This window comes from Trachypithecus francoisi, unplaced genomic scaffold, assembly GCF_009764315.1.
Source record: "Trachypithecus francoisi isolate TF-2019V2 unplaced genomic scaffold, Tfra_2.0 Lachesis_group19, whole genome shotgun sequence".
Lineage (NCBI taxonomy): Eukaryota > Metazoa > Chordata > Mammalia > Primates > Cercopithecidae > Trachypithecus > Trachypithecus francoisi.
Window position 1 is genome coordinate 2003335 of NW_022681464.1, and position 13955 is coordinate 2017289.

Consider the following 13955-nt stretch of genomic DNA (forward strand, 5'->3'; position numbering starts at 1 on the left):
GGGGACACTGCCTTGTTTCCAGGTGAATCCCCCTTCATTTTGTTAATCCGCCAGGTCCCTCCAAGACAGGCAAGGCTGAGTCCTCCAGCAATGACTATCCCCTCTGAGAATCTATCAGAGACTGACTGATTTCCCTTCCAATATACACCACCCTTTCTGAAGTTAGGCACATTACCTGCTTTCACGCTCTGAACCAGCAAAATGTACTAGCCTTCTGATTCACAACCAGAAATGTCTTTTCAGTCTTTTTCGACTCCCCTGTCAGGCATAACTGCTTTCTACCACTCCACTTCCCTGGATACTGTCTTTTTGAATGATAGCCTTCATCACCTCACTTCTTCCGGTTTAGGGGCATAGCCCTCCTGCCACTGGCTCTCAACTCCATGCCTGTTCATCCCAAAGATCTTTTTCAAGTGTATACAACCAACACACTTCAGATTAAAAACAATCATTTACAATAGTAATAAATGTTACGTGAATTATGCTCTACTTCTTATATGTTCCATTTTTATATTTTTTAGCCAAACTGAGCTAAATTTAAATTGATTTGGGGAAATTGATATGCCACCACTTTTCTCTGCTCCTTTAATCTAATTCTTGGAACTCAAACTTCACAATTCTAAGGAAAAAAAGAGGAGAAACTATTAACTTACCCAACCCACTTCATTGTGGAAGCACAGGGGACTCGAACCAGTAAATTAGGGTCAAATAGGTTTCCAGACCTTCACTGTGAGATCCCCAATCTATGACTGTTCACAGAGAAACAGGCAGCCCAGTGGAGACTAATAATTTGACAGTCTAGTAGGCTAGTATTTTGCACACTTTCAAAGTAATATTTAAAAAACTACTTTTTGAGTTATTTAAATATGAAACTCAGAGCTCTATCAGGAGAAAAGTGGACAATAGCTGAGAGTAGCCTGCAGACATCTCTCTGGTGATGAGGCTAGCCCCAAACTTGCATGTCAATTCTGGACCATAAACACTAGAGATCCCTGGACACAAAAAGGGAAGCAAAAGACACCGGAGCCTACTTGAAGGTGTAGGGTGTGAGGAGGGAGAAGAACAGAAAAATTAACTATTGAGAACTAGGCTTAGTACCTGGGTGACGAAATAATCTTACAAGTTCCTATGACAAAAGTTTACCTATATAACAAACCTGTATATGTACCCCTGAAACAAAACTAAAAATTAAAAAAAAAACTAGTAATATATTTAAAAATTTAACTCCAAATGTTAAATAAATCTCAGATCCTAGGCACAGATGCACAGAAATATATTTGAGGTCTTAATTTTTGTACCTGGTGCGGTACTTAGAAAATCTTATAAGATGTTCTATCTAGCTGCATTCCTATTGCTTCTTGGCTTTTTGGCTAAGATCAAGTGTAGTGTGCATTTCCGAATCATTTAGAGAAAGACAGAATAGTGTTCTGCACATAAAAGATATTCAAGGAGTATATGAAGATGGATGCATACTGTTCTACTCTCAGCTTTTCATTAATTTGCTAAGTGACAGTAGAAATTATTTACTTAGCTGCATTAATTGTATATATTATAAGATTATACCTATCTCTCCCTAGTTATTGAGAGGTGTTCAATGAGAAAGGGCTTAGAAAATTGAAAACACTACAAAATACAAAGTTTTGCTCTTATTTTAGTTTTCCCATGTCATAATTGTCATGATTAGCAGTAGGAGTAGTATGGATAACTGTTTTGAACACAAAATGAAATTAAAAACAAGCAAGTTTTCAAAGAATTGAGTGATCAAGTCACTTTTGCCTCACATGATTGGGTTTTGCAGACATAAAAATAAATAAATGAAGGAGTGATTCTCATTGTGGCTGAATTATCTTCATAAATACTTAATCTGATTGCAACAACTAGATTACAAATCTTGAGAAATGTTATTTTGCTTCTCAAAGACCATTCAGCATTGTGTAAAGATGTGTTTTTTTGTGTGTTTGTTTATTTATTTATGTATTTATTTTGAGGTGGAGGTTTGCTCTTGTCACTCAGGCTGGAGTACACTGGCAGGATCTCGGCTCACTGCAAGATCCACCTCCCGGGTTCAAACAGTTCTCCTGCCTCATCCTCTCCAGTAGCTGAGATTACAGACGCCCACCACCATGCCTGGATAATTTTTTGTATGTTTTGTAGAGATGAGGTTATGCCATTTTGGGCAGTCTGGTCTTGAACTCCTGACCTGAGGTGATCTGCCCACCTTAGCCTCCCAAAGTGGAATGACAGGTATAAGCCACTGTGCCTGGCTGAGGTGGTTTTTCTTCAATCATAAATTTTGCCATATTCAGATGAAGGGCCCATAGAAACATTACTTTTTCCGCTGATTATCACAGCCCTCTTCGAGTTGGTTCTTAGATATATAACCATGTATCGTTTCTATTATAGGGAGAAAAATTAAGAAAAATAAATTAATCCTTCCTGCCAGCTGGGCTTTCTTGGCTAACTAAGCAAAACCAACCCAATATTCCTAAACCGACTAAGAAAATGGCCCCCAAATGTCAGAGTATAGCCCAGCTTACAAGAAAAAAATTGGGGGGGGGCTCAAAGATAAAAAGAACAGACATGAAAAGAAAGCAGTGACGTTGGTGTGTACCTAGCATCTTCTTTTTTCAAGCTCCTGGATTTAAAATAGCATTTTTTTTTTTTTTGCATCTGATAATTTTCTATGCATAGCCTAGTAGCCAGACTTGTTTCTGCTAGGTCCTAGAAACTGGAAATGTAATTTCTAGGAGGTATTCACGTTTTGACAAAATTCCATTACAATAAAGCAATTTGGTTGTTCCCTAGAGTTCATGATAAAGTGATTTTATGAGTAATACATTTTGGAATTTGTCAGTATCAATAGAGTTAATTTTCCAGTGCCTAAATCATTCCTTGGAAGTAAGCTGGATGTTTAGAAGGGCTTATTAACTCTTTCAGATCACTAGATCCTTTCTCAGACTACTCATTTCTACTAAGTAAAACTACTAAAAGCAATATAATATCTTTGATGTAGGAACTAGAGCTAAGAAAGCTGGAATAGAAATAGGTCAGGGGAGTTATATGTAAAATTACACCCCAGAAAGACACACGAAAATAGGCCAATATATAATTTAAGGCAGAAAATACAGTGTTCACTTATTTCTTATTTCCTTTGCGTTTGGAACATGGAAACTAAGAGAGCATTTGAGCAGTAAGGTGGGTAGTACGACTTGAGAAAAGTTTATTTCACCAGGTATTTAAGCATCCTGAGTCAAAGAGAAAGAAGGTTTAAATACGGATTCATGCCATATAAAAATGGCAACTACGGGATAAGATGCATTTATCAAGAATAACCACTGAGATCTCAGCGTATTATAATAATGCACTCATTATAAAATAATTGTGACATGAAAACTTGGGCTCTTGCAAAATGAAACATTAGTTTTAGGCTGTATAATGCTTAATCAGAAAAAAAAGACATATTTTTTACAATATCTTATACTCCAATATCTTTTTTCTTTTTTTTCGAGATGTAGTTTTGCTCTGTCACCCAGCCTGGAGTACAGTTGCACTATCTGGGCTCTCCGCAACCTCCGCCTCCTGGGTTCAAGCAATTCTCCTGCCTCAACCTTCTGAGTAGCTGGAATTACAGGAGCCGGCCACAACACCTGGCTAATTTTTGTATTTTTAGTAGAGACGGGGGTTTCACCATGTTGGTCAGGATATTCTTTAACTCCTGACCTTGTCATCCGCTAGCTTCGGCCTCCCAAAGTGCTGGGATTACAGGCGCGAGGCATTGTGTCTGGCCCTAGCATCTTTTTAAAGTAATAAGCCAGAAGTTTTAAAATTATTGTCATAAAATGATCCTAGTGTTTGATGGGAGAAATATAATTGCAAATCAACTTCTTCCTGTACAGAACCATGCCCTTTTTACTTTTTTGCTTTTATATAGAGTGAAATTTAGGCATGGCCAATATTCAGAGATAAACATGTACAGCTGGGTCTATAGTAAATAAAGAAATAAGATCTTGTGAAGAAACAGTTTTCTTTACGAAACCACAGAAGTGGCTATTAACGGAGGCGGATCTTCAAGCAAACTGTCAAATTAGGCCCTAAGTAATTAATCTCTGAAACCAGCAGGCTTTCAATCTCAGAGCAGTCATCTCAAAGACACGATTTACCATGTAATTACATGGGACGTTACAATGTATTTATGAGGTCATTTGTTACAATGTACAGTAATTACAGAGTACTTACATAGCTATTTATGTCTCATAAAATGAAGTGAGACTAAATATTTTAATTGTTTTGGATAAATAAGGAAAATATTTGAGTTCCAAATGTCAGGTAAGATTACAGGTCAAATTCACATAACTCATGTTAACAGCAGGCTGCTTTCAGAACCATGAGTGTTTTGTGGTTTCCTCCTGTTGGGAGTGAAGATTTCAGGTCTTCTGACAAATATTCCTACCAAGGATGAGATAAATGGAATTGTTCTCTCTCTTCGATCTTCAGGTACTGCCAGATGATAGACCAATAGTTTGATTTACTATTTACACTTTACATCCAAACCATAAATGGTCAGGTGACAATAGAATTGCTGGATTAAAAATAGTGTTATATACAATGCTTTCACGAATAGCATACCATGCAACCAAACAGAATGATAAAACCTCTGTCCTTGTGTTTTTCATTTCTGTTACTTCAAATCAAAATGGTATTTGCTCAGATTTTCAGTCCCTCTCCTCAAGCACACAAATCTAAATCCATTCTCATTTTCTGAAAAGAGAACAGTTTCAGGAAAATTTTTGAAGTAATTTTCTCCTAAATTTCTTTCCTTTATCCCAGTCTCTACTTGGAAATTTTCACTTAGCTTAATAGGTGACTTTTGGCAGCTGACAGAAGAGATGTCACATCTGAAGCATCACATCAGATGCACAATCAGGAGATCGCAGTAGTCTCAAAATTACATGGCTGGCTTTAAAAAATAAAAATTAAAACACCCCTTTTGGATTGTTAGTGTTTTTTTAAATTAATCTCTGCAGAAAATCTCACTATAATTTACATTAGTCATTTTATTAATGTATTCAATAAACATCCCAAATGCTTGCTATGCACCAGGCATGGTACTGAAACAGGCATATTCAACGCAAACTCTTTCCTTGAAGAACATGATTGATTCTTTCCAGTGAAAGATTCTATAATGCTCTTGGTAAATTAGGTTTACTTAAATCTATTAAGATAAATAGACACACCATACTATAGTACCCTTTTGAGAAAATAAATTCTGGCTTCATACAAAATTTATGCCTCTAAATTAGAATAATTATGATTTGATCAATCACAAAACACAAATAATATTACCCAGTCTTTGCTTACAATTGCTAAGCTGTCTCCAATTCATGTGATTCAATGATTAGAAACTGCAAAACAGTTTTCAGTTACGATGGTATAGGTAAAATGTTCCTTTCTAAACTTGAGCCTATATTGCGAATTTCAACAATTATTTTTCAAAAGGAATAAATATCAAATCTTTGCTTGTCATGCAGATATTCTTACCACCAAATTGTTATAAATATGTGAACTAATTAATGTCTGTAAAGGCTGATCAGCAGTTGGACAGTGATATCCACTGCAGCCTCCTGGCAAATCAAGGATTCTGTCAGTGTTTAATGACTGTTACATTCCTATATAATGCTCGTAGTATTTGCCAAATCTAGACACTCAGAAACCACACAACCATCTGCAGAATGTGGCCTGTTAATATGCAAATAGACCAATTAAAATTCACAGACTCATTCAACAGCCAGTCAAGTGAATTCTGATCTACTGTACCAATTTTATTTATACATGCAGAAAGAGCAGGTCTATTCTCCACTAAAGTTCAGATAAGTTAATGAGTGAGAAAGTAGTTGAGAAAATATTCTCAACAACTTATTCCAATTTAAGAACAGTTAGAGGTAGTTTATTTTTGAAAAAAGTATGGGTAACTACCAATACTTCAATCAGTATTTCAATTAGATATGCAATCGTTCTATATCTAATTGATTAACAATTAGCAGCACCTGTAGTTGGCTATAATTTTAATTACTGATTACATTAGGGCTGATTACTTAAAATTATATCTGCAAGAATGACATTAGACTATAAAGAAGAGAATAAGACTATTCCAAAATAATTACTCTATTAAAATTGAGATCAAAGCCAATTAATAAAATATTTTAGAAGATTTTTATTTCAAGCAATGTTAATAGATTTTCCTTAAATTATGCAACATGGAAAGAAACCACCCAATGATCATTCGAATGTAACTAACTTGCCATTTTCCTGGGAGACGAGGAAGTAATTCAGAATATGCCATTGTATATCAGAACAATAGGTGTTAGGAAAAAGATCCTAGGTAACAATAGATAAAATTTCTAATCTGCTTTAATAAATATTCATGTTCTAGAAATGAAAGGTTTGTTGATCCTTTAATCAAGAATATGTCAGACTAGTCAATAGTCATTGTCAAAGAGACCTTGAATTACTTTTTATGCACAATAAGAATCTAAATAATTGCTCCAAACACAGTTTTTCTAAAAGAGAAAGTCAATTTTTAACTAATATACCTTAAAATTAGGCAATAGTGACAAAACATCCTGTATGCAGATGATGCGTATTTTCATGATGGTATTGCAAGAGAGGGCTTGTAGCATATTAGGATTGCATATATGCAACTAATATGCGAGTCTTGCCATAAATGGGAGGTACTTTCCAGAGGGAACCTAAATCCAGTCTGTTGTTTTCATTCATCATGGATAAGATGCCCTATACACATGGTACTCACAAATATTTGAAGATAGCAATGGTGACGCACTGGGCTAAATAGAGCTTCCAGAAGAAGGTAGTATGTACAGAGCAATGAGTCTCACTCCATTGCATCAAGTGCTGAAGTGCTGCCTCTGAGGACGTGTAGAAAGCCAGGAACAATTAGGGGCTAATGCAATTGTGTATTAGTCTGTTTTCATGCTGCTGGTAAAGATATACTTGAGACTGGGCAATTTACAAAAGAAAGAGGTTTATTGGACTTACAGTTCCAAGTCACTGGGAGGACTCACAATCATGGCAGGAGGTGAAAGGCACATATCTCATGATGATCAACAAGTGAAGAGAGCTTGTGCAGGGAAACTCCCATTTTTAAAACCATCAGATCCTTTTGACCTAGGATTGTCTTGGCAATGCGGGCTCTTTTTTGGTTCCATATGAACTTTAAAGCAGTTTTTTCCAATTCTGTGAAGAAAGTCATTGGTAGCTTGATGGGGATGGCATTGAATCTATAAATAACCTTGGGCAATATGGCCATTTTCACGATATTGATTCTTCCTATCCATGAGCATGGTATGTTCTTCCATTTGTTTGTGTCCTCTTTGATTTCACTGAGCAGTGGTTTGTAGTTCTCCTTGAAGAGTTCAACCATTATGGAAAACAGTATGGCGATTCCTCAAGGATCTAGAACTAGAGGTACCATATGACCCAGCCATCCCACTACTGGGTATATACCCAAAGGATTATAAATTACTCTACTACAAAGACACATGCACATGTATGTTTATTGCGGCACTATTCACAATAGCAAAGACTTGGAATCAACCCAAATGCCCATCTGTGACAGACTGGATGAAGAAAATGCAGCACATATACACCATGAAATACTATGCAGCCATCAAAAAGGATGAGTTTGCATCCTTTGTAGGGACATGGATGCAGCTGGAAATCATCATTCTTAGCAAACTGTCACAAGAAGAGAAAACCAAACACCGCATGTTCTCACTCATAGGTGGGAACTGAACAATGAGATCACTTGGACTCGGGAAGGGGAACATCACACACTGGGGCCTATCAGGGGGAGGGGGGAGGAGGGAGGGATTGCATTGGGGAGTTATACATGATATAAACGTTATGCACATGTACCCTAGAACTTAAAGTATAAAAAAAAAAAAAAAAATCAGATCACATGAGACCCACTCACTGTCACGAGTACAGCACAGGAAAGACCTGACACCATGATTCAATCACCTCCCACCAGGTTCCTCCCACAACAGGTGGGAATTGTGGGAGTTGTAATTCAAGATGAGATTTGGGTGGCAACACAGCCAAACTACATCATTTCACCACTGGCCCCTCTGAAATCTCATGTTTTCACATTTCAAAACCAATTATGCCTTCCCAACAGTCCTGCAAAGTCTTAATTCATTTCAGCATTAACTCAAAAGTCCACAGGCCAAAGTCTCATCTGAGACAAGGCAAGTCTCTTCCACCTATAAGCCTATAAAATCAAAAGCAAGTTACTTCCTTCCTAGATACAAGGGGTATATAGACATTAGGTAAATGCAGCCATTCCAAACGAGAGCAATTGGCCAAAACAAAGGGTCTACAGGCCCCATGCAAGTTCGAAATCCAGAGGTGCAGTCAAATCTTAAAGTTCCAAAATGATCACCTTTGACTCCATGTCTCACATCCAGGTCATGCTGATGCAAGAGGTGAGCTCCACCCCTGTGGCTTTGAAGGGTACAGTCTCCTTCCTGGCTGCTTTCACTGGCTGGTATTGAGTGTGGCTTCTTCAGGTGCATGGTGCAAGCTCTAAGTGGATATACCATTGGGGTCTGGAGGATGGTGGCACTCTTCTCATAGCTCCACTAGGCAGTGTCCCAGCAGGGACTCTGTGTGGAGACTCAGACCCTACATTTCCCTTCTGCACTGCCCTAGCAGAGGTTCTCCATGAGGGTCCTGCCTCTGCAGCAAACTTCTGCCAGGGCATCCAGGCATTTCCATACATTTTCTGAAATCTAGGTAAAGGTTCCCAAGCCTTAATTCTTGACTTCTGTGTACCTGCAGGCTTAAAAATGTAGAAGCTGCCAAGATTGGGGTTTCTGCCCTCTGAAGCAACAGCTTGAGCTATACCTTGGCCTCTTTCAGTCACGGTGGAAGTGGCTGGGATGCAGGGCACCAAGTCCTTAGACTGCACACAGCAGAGGGACCCTGGGCCCAGCCCACAAAACCATTTTTTCCTCCTAAACTCCTGGGCCTATAGTGGGAGGGGCTGCCACAAAGATATCTGGCATGCCCTGGAGACATTTTCCCAACTGCTTTGGTGATTAATATTCGGCTCCTTGTTACTTATGCAATTTCTGCAGCTGGCTTGAATGTCTCCTCAGAAAATCTGATTTTTTTTTTCTATGAAATTGTCAGGCTGCAAATTTTCCAGACTTTCATGCTCTGTTTCCCTTGTAAAACTAAATGCTTTTAAGAGCACCCAAGTCACCTCTTGAATGTTTTGCTGCTTAGAAATTTCTTTCACCAGACACCCTAAATCATCTCTCTTAATTCAAAGTTCTACAAGTCTCTAGGGAAGAGACAAAATGCTGCCAGTCTCTTTACTAAAACATAACGAGAGTCATCTTTGATCCAGTTCCCAACAAGTTCCTCATCTCCATCTGAGACCACCTCAGCCTGATTTCATTGTCCATGTCATTATCGGCATTTTGGTCAAAGCCACTCAACAAGTCTCTAGTGAGTTCCAAACTTTCCCACATTTTCCTGTTTTCTTCTGAGCTTTCCAAACCGTTCCAACCTCTGCCTGTTACCCAGTTCCAAAGTTGCTTCTATATTTTTGGGTATCTTTTCATCAGTGCCCTACTCCTGCTACCAATTTACTGTATTAGTCCATTTTCACACTGCTGATAAAGACAGACTTGAGACCGGGCAATTTACAAAAGAAAGAGGTTTACTGGACTTACAGTTTCATGTGACTGGGAGGCCTCACAGTCATGGCAGAAGGTGAAAGGCACGTCTTACATGGTGACAGACAAGAGAAGAGAACTTGTGCAGGGAAACCCCCATTTTTAAAACCATCAGATGTCATGAGACCTACTCACTATCACAAAAACAGCACAGGAAAGACCCACCCCCATGATTCATTCACCTCCCACCAGGTTCCTCCCACAACATGTGGGATTGTGGGAGTTACAATTCAAGATGAGATTTGGGTGGGGACACAGCCAAGTCATATCTATCTTCAAGTTATTTAAAATAACAAATCCATGGGGAAATTCCTGGAGGCTGCAATCTCAATCCTTTTAGTGATTCTTACATAACAGAACTATAGGGCAAAACATGGGCATAGCCTATATAGGGTATTCTTTCGGAGGGTTGAGGAGATGCATGTAGGGGTTAGTAAAATGGCACATACAAATCAATGGTTAATCTTAGCATAAAGTTTATGAAAGGTCGGCTGGGCGCAGTGACTGAAGCCTGTAATCCCAGCACTTTGGGAGGCCGAGACGGGCGGATCACGAGGTCAGGAGATCGAGACTATCCTGGCTAACATGGTGAAACCCCGTCTCTACTAAAAATACAAAAAACTAGCCGGGCGAGGTGGCGGGCGCCTGTAGTCCCAGCTACTCAGGAGGCTGAGGCAGGAGAATGGTGTGAACCCGGGAGGCGGAGCTTGCAGTGAGCTGAGATCCTGCCACCGCACTCCAGCCTGGGTGACAGAGCAAGACTCCGTCTCAAAAAAAAAAAAAAAAAGTTTATGAAAGGTCTTGGGAAAATAATAATTTATATGCTTATTTATTTGCTCAAGCACAAGAAAATAAAATGAGAATATACAGAATGTATTCATAGCCTATGTATTGTTCATCATAGTGCTTATCACAGTTCAAAGTTTCCATTGATCTGTTTGTTTTTTAGCTCCCCAGAACTTACACTCATGAACTTTGCTGCTATCTCTTATGAAGCAAGGTAAGTCTATAATTAGAATTGACAAAGTCAACAAGTTCATGAAAAAATTTAAGTAAATGACAAACAAGTGATAATCATGACACATGTTCTTTGTTTTTGGAAAATTGCAGATTTGAAATATATACATGTTCTCACATTCATTGATTATGTACAATTGTAATCCTGGCCTATGTTTTAATTTTTATTTTTATAGAACTGTAGAAGTTAGACAGACCTGGATACCTTTGTTGTTTTTCTAAAGAAAGTCTTAGTGAGCAATGGAATAATAATAAGATAAAGGCTATTTTTTGAGATTCTACTTTAAGTTTTTATCTCTATGTATTATCTATTATCTTTGGTCTCCAAATTACATTGAAATATTATAAAAACACATTTAAAATAACATAGATAAATCAATAAACACGTACTTCCTATATTAATGTTATAATTAAAGACTCTGAGCCTGAAAATTCTAATAAAGAGAGAGAGATAATGGAAGGAAGAAAAAAATGAAGAAAATTAGTCCTTCTTTCTTTCCTCGAATAGAACAGAATACACTTGTTTATAGCCAAACAGAAGGCAACCTCTGTCTTGACTATCCTATTTTATTGTGTTAAAGACAACCTACAGGTAAACATTTTTATTCTAAAATTCAGGGTTTACCTTATTCATCAATTATGGCTGAATGCTATTATTTTTGCTTTAAGTTTTATGATGCATAAGAAATATTGAAATGCTTGAACAAAAATATTTTCTCATTCCTGAGTGTTTCTCATTCCTGAGTGAATGTTTTTACAACATTCACTTTGTAATAATTAGGTCAGTGCTGACTTACTGATTCCTTCTTTTATGTATCCTTTTATTCTTTTGCTCTTTATTGAGTTATATAAAGACTATGTGATATAGTTAGTCAGTGAATATTCCTGGGAAAAGCAAATGACCAAAATTCACCAGAGAACATTCTGCACATATCAATTTTCTTTTTTTTAGGATTAATGACTAGGGCCATTTAGTTCAGGCCTTTACATTTTGTACCCAATGGCATTTGTTTAATTAGAAGTATTTTTCACTGCCTGCACATAATTCAATAACATGAGGCTGAGTACGGTCATCTGTCTATCTTATAACTTAGAGATAAAAACAAGTTCCTTATTTTAGCTTTGTTATTCCCCACTTCAAAAAGCATGAATATTTTTAAAAATTGTCCTTAAAAGTGAGAGATAATAGGAAGGGTATGGAGAGATATTGACCTACAGAAATGACTAAATCCTAATGTTCTGTGCTCCTATAATGCTTCAGTATAATAAACTCCAAATATTAAATATTTTCAATTACATTCCCTTACAATAGTTATTTTGGAAATGAGGACATGAAGGCAATGTTACGAGCGTTTCTTTGGGTATGAATTATACAAATCATTAATTTTCTAAATCTTGACTTCAGAAACTCTCCAAGAAACCTTCTTGCCTCTTCTGTATAAGTTAGCCAATCTTGGGTAAGGCAGATGTTATGAGATAAAAAAGATGACACTCAAAATCATTGGCCCTACTTATCAGATGTTCTTCCCTGGAAAAGAGTGTGGTAGAGGCAGGACAGTCTTGCAGTCAGCATGACCTGTGTTTAAATCCCAAGTCAGTTATTTACTAACCACAGGACACACCTGTGCTTTTAGCCTTCCTTTTAAAGTGGGAATAAAAAATAAAGAAAGCAAAAACAACGTAAGAAAAATCTATCAGCAAATAATAACCTCACAGGATCCTCATGTGAATTACATATGATATTTATCAATGTGAAGTATGTTGTAGGTAGCGAAAAAAAGCCATTTCTTTCTCCCTGGGAATGTATCAGTATTCCTGAAAAGGCTATAAGGAGAAATTGAACTTACTATCTAAACTACGGGTGTTTGTCTTAGTTTTGAAGTTATTTTTCTTAAGCCACAGTTCTCCAAGATCTCTCACTTTATCCTACCCTAGCGTAGCTGTGTAGAAGATTTTAGAATTATGTCTTTGTGTAATAATCAGATGTATATCTTTCTGATAATTCTACTGCAACTGCCAGTCTGGTGAATTCTGGTGGTACTAGCAAAGTGCCTTTCAGGAAAAAAAAAAAAAAAAAAATCCCCCATAAATAGCATCTGCCAATTTCTGTGGGGTAAATACTTCCACCATGGCCAATTGCAAGTTAATAACAGTTTAGCAACTGCCTTGCAAAATTCCTGCATATTTAACAATGGGCTCATATGAACCAGTCCCAGTCAGCTCCAGCACTTATCAAGAAGGAATATGAAGTCAGTTTGCTAGCAAAAGGACACAAGTCCAGAAGTGAGAATGGGACAGGTTTAGATTGAACGGTACCTAAAAATTGACTGCAAGGTCCTTGGGGACAAGGCCTATGTCTGATTCAGCATTTTTACCTTCTGTAGTTCTCAACAAAAGAAATATTTATGGATGAAAGACTAAAACTCAGTCATATAATATATTTTGTGTGTGTGTGTTGACCTTTTATAGTCAGAATTTCTATTAATCAGAAAAGAGTTACATGACATATCAAATTTAGTTAGAGAGAAACCGTTGGATATCTTAAGCCTAGCTCTAGTTTATTGGTACTTGTAAAACCATTCAGATCATGAAAATATATTTAAAAAATGGAAAGTTGATGGCAAATAATACTGTTTTGTAGCTATATTTAATACTCACATATATTGTTGGCAATTACACAGTAATGCTCACATACTACATTGTGCTGTAAACACTTAAAAAAAAGATCTTTTATTAAATCACAATATCAAGATTCTGAGCATTTTCCAAAATAACCCCTACTTATTCCAAAATAATTCATAAAATTTTGCTGGTTTCTCAGCCTTTTCTGAGGAGAAGTTATTCGTAGAGAAGACTGTACACTGCTACTTTTTCTCTATATAAATACATATCAATATTTGACCTGAAATTACGAGATAGTTAACCTCTTAGGTTAGATCATATGAAATGACCAATAATCAACGTTTTTACCTACAAAAATGGTAATTTCATATAGTTTAGTCTACTAGAATGTTTTTTATTCTTCATCTAGTCCAACCTTTTCAGGTTTTAAGTGAGGAAACAGAAGCTTCAAGGATATTTTAGATATTTTAGCTAGGATATTTCAGGAAATTTTCATAATAGTTACATTCAGAGTCAAAATTATCAGGTTGCTCCATTTTCCAGGCTGTTCATTAA

The 13955-nt window shown here is 37.1% G+C and overlaps 1 protein-coding gene and 1 pseudogene across 1 annotated transcript in view; one reads left to right on the forward strand and one right to left on the reverse strand.

Annotated features, from left to right (window-relative positions):
- Positions 1–13955, reverse strand: part of LOC117064230 (netrin receptor DCC-like) — a 201512-nt gene that overhangs the window by 109700 nt on the left and 77857 nt on the right. The window lies entirely within an intron of this gene.
- On the forward strand, positions 1351–1525 carry LOC117064298 (annotated as a pseudogene).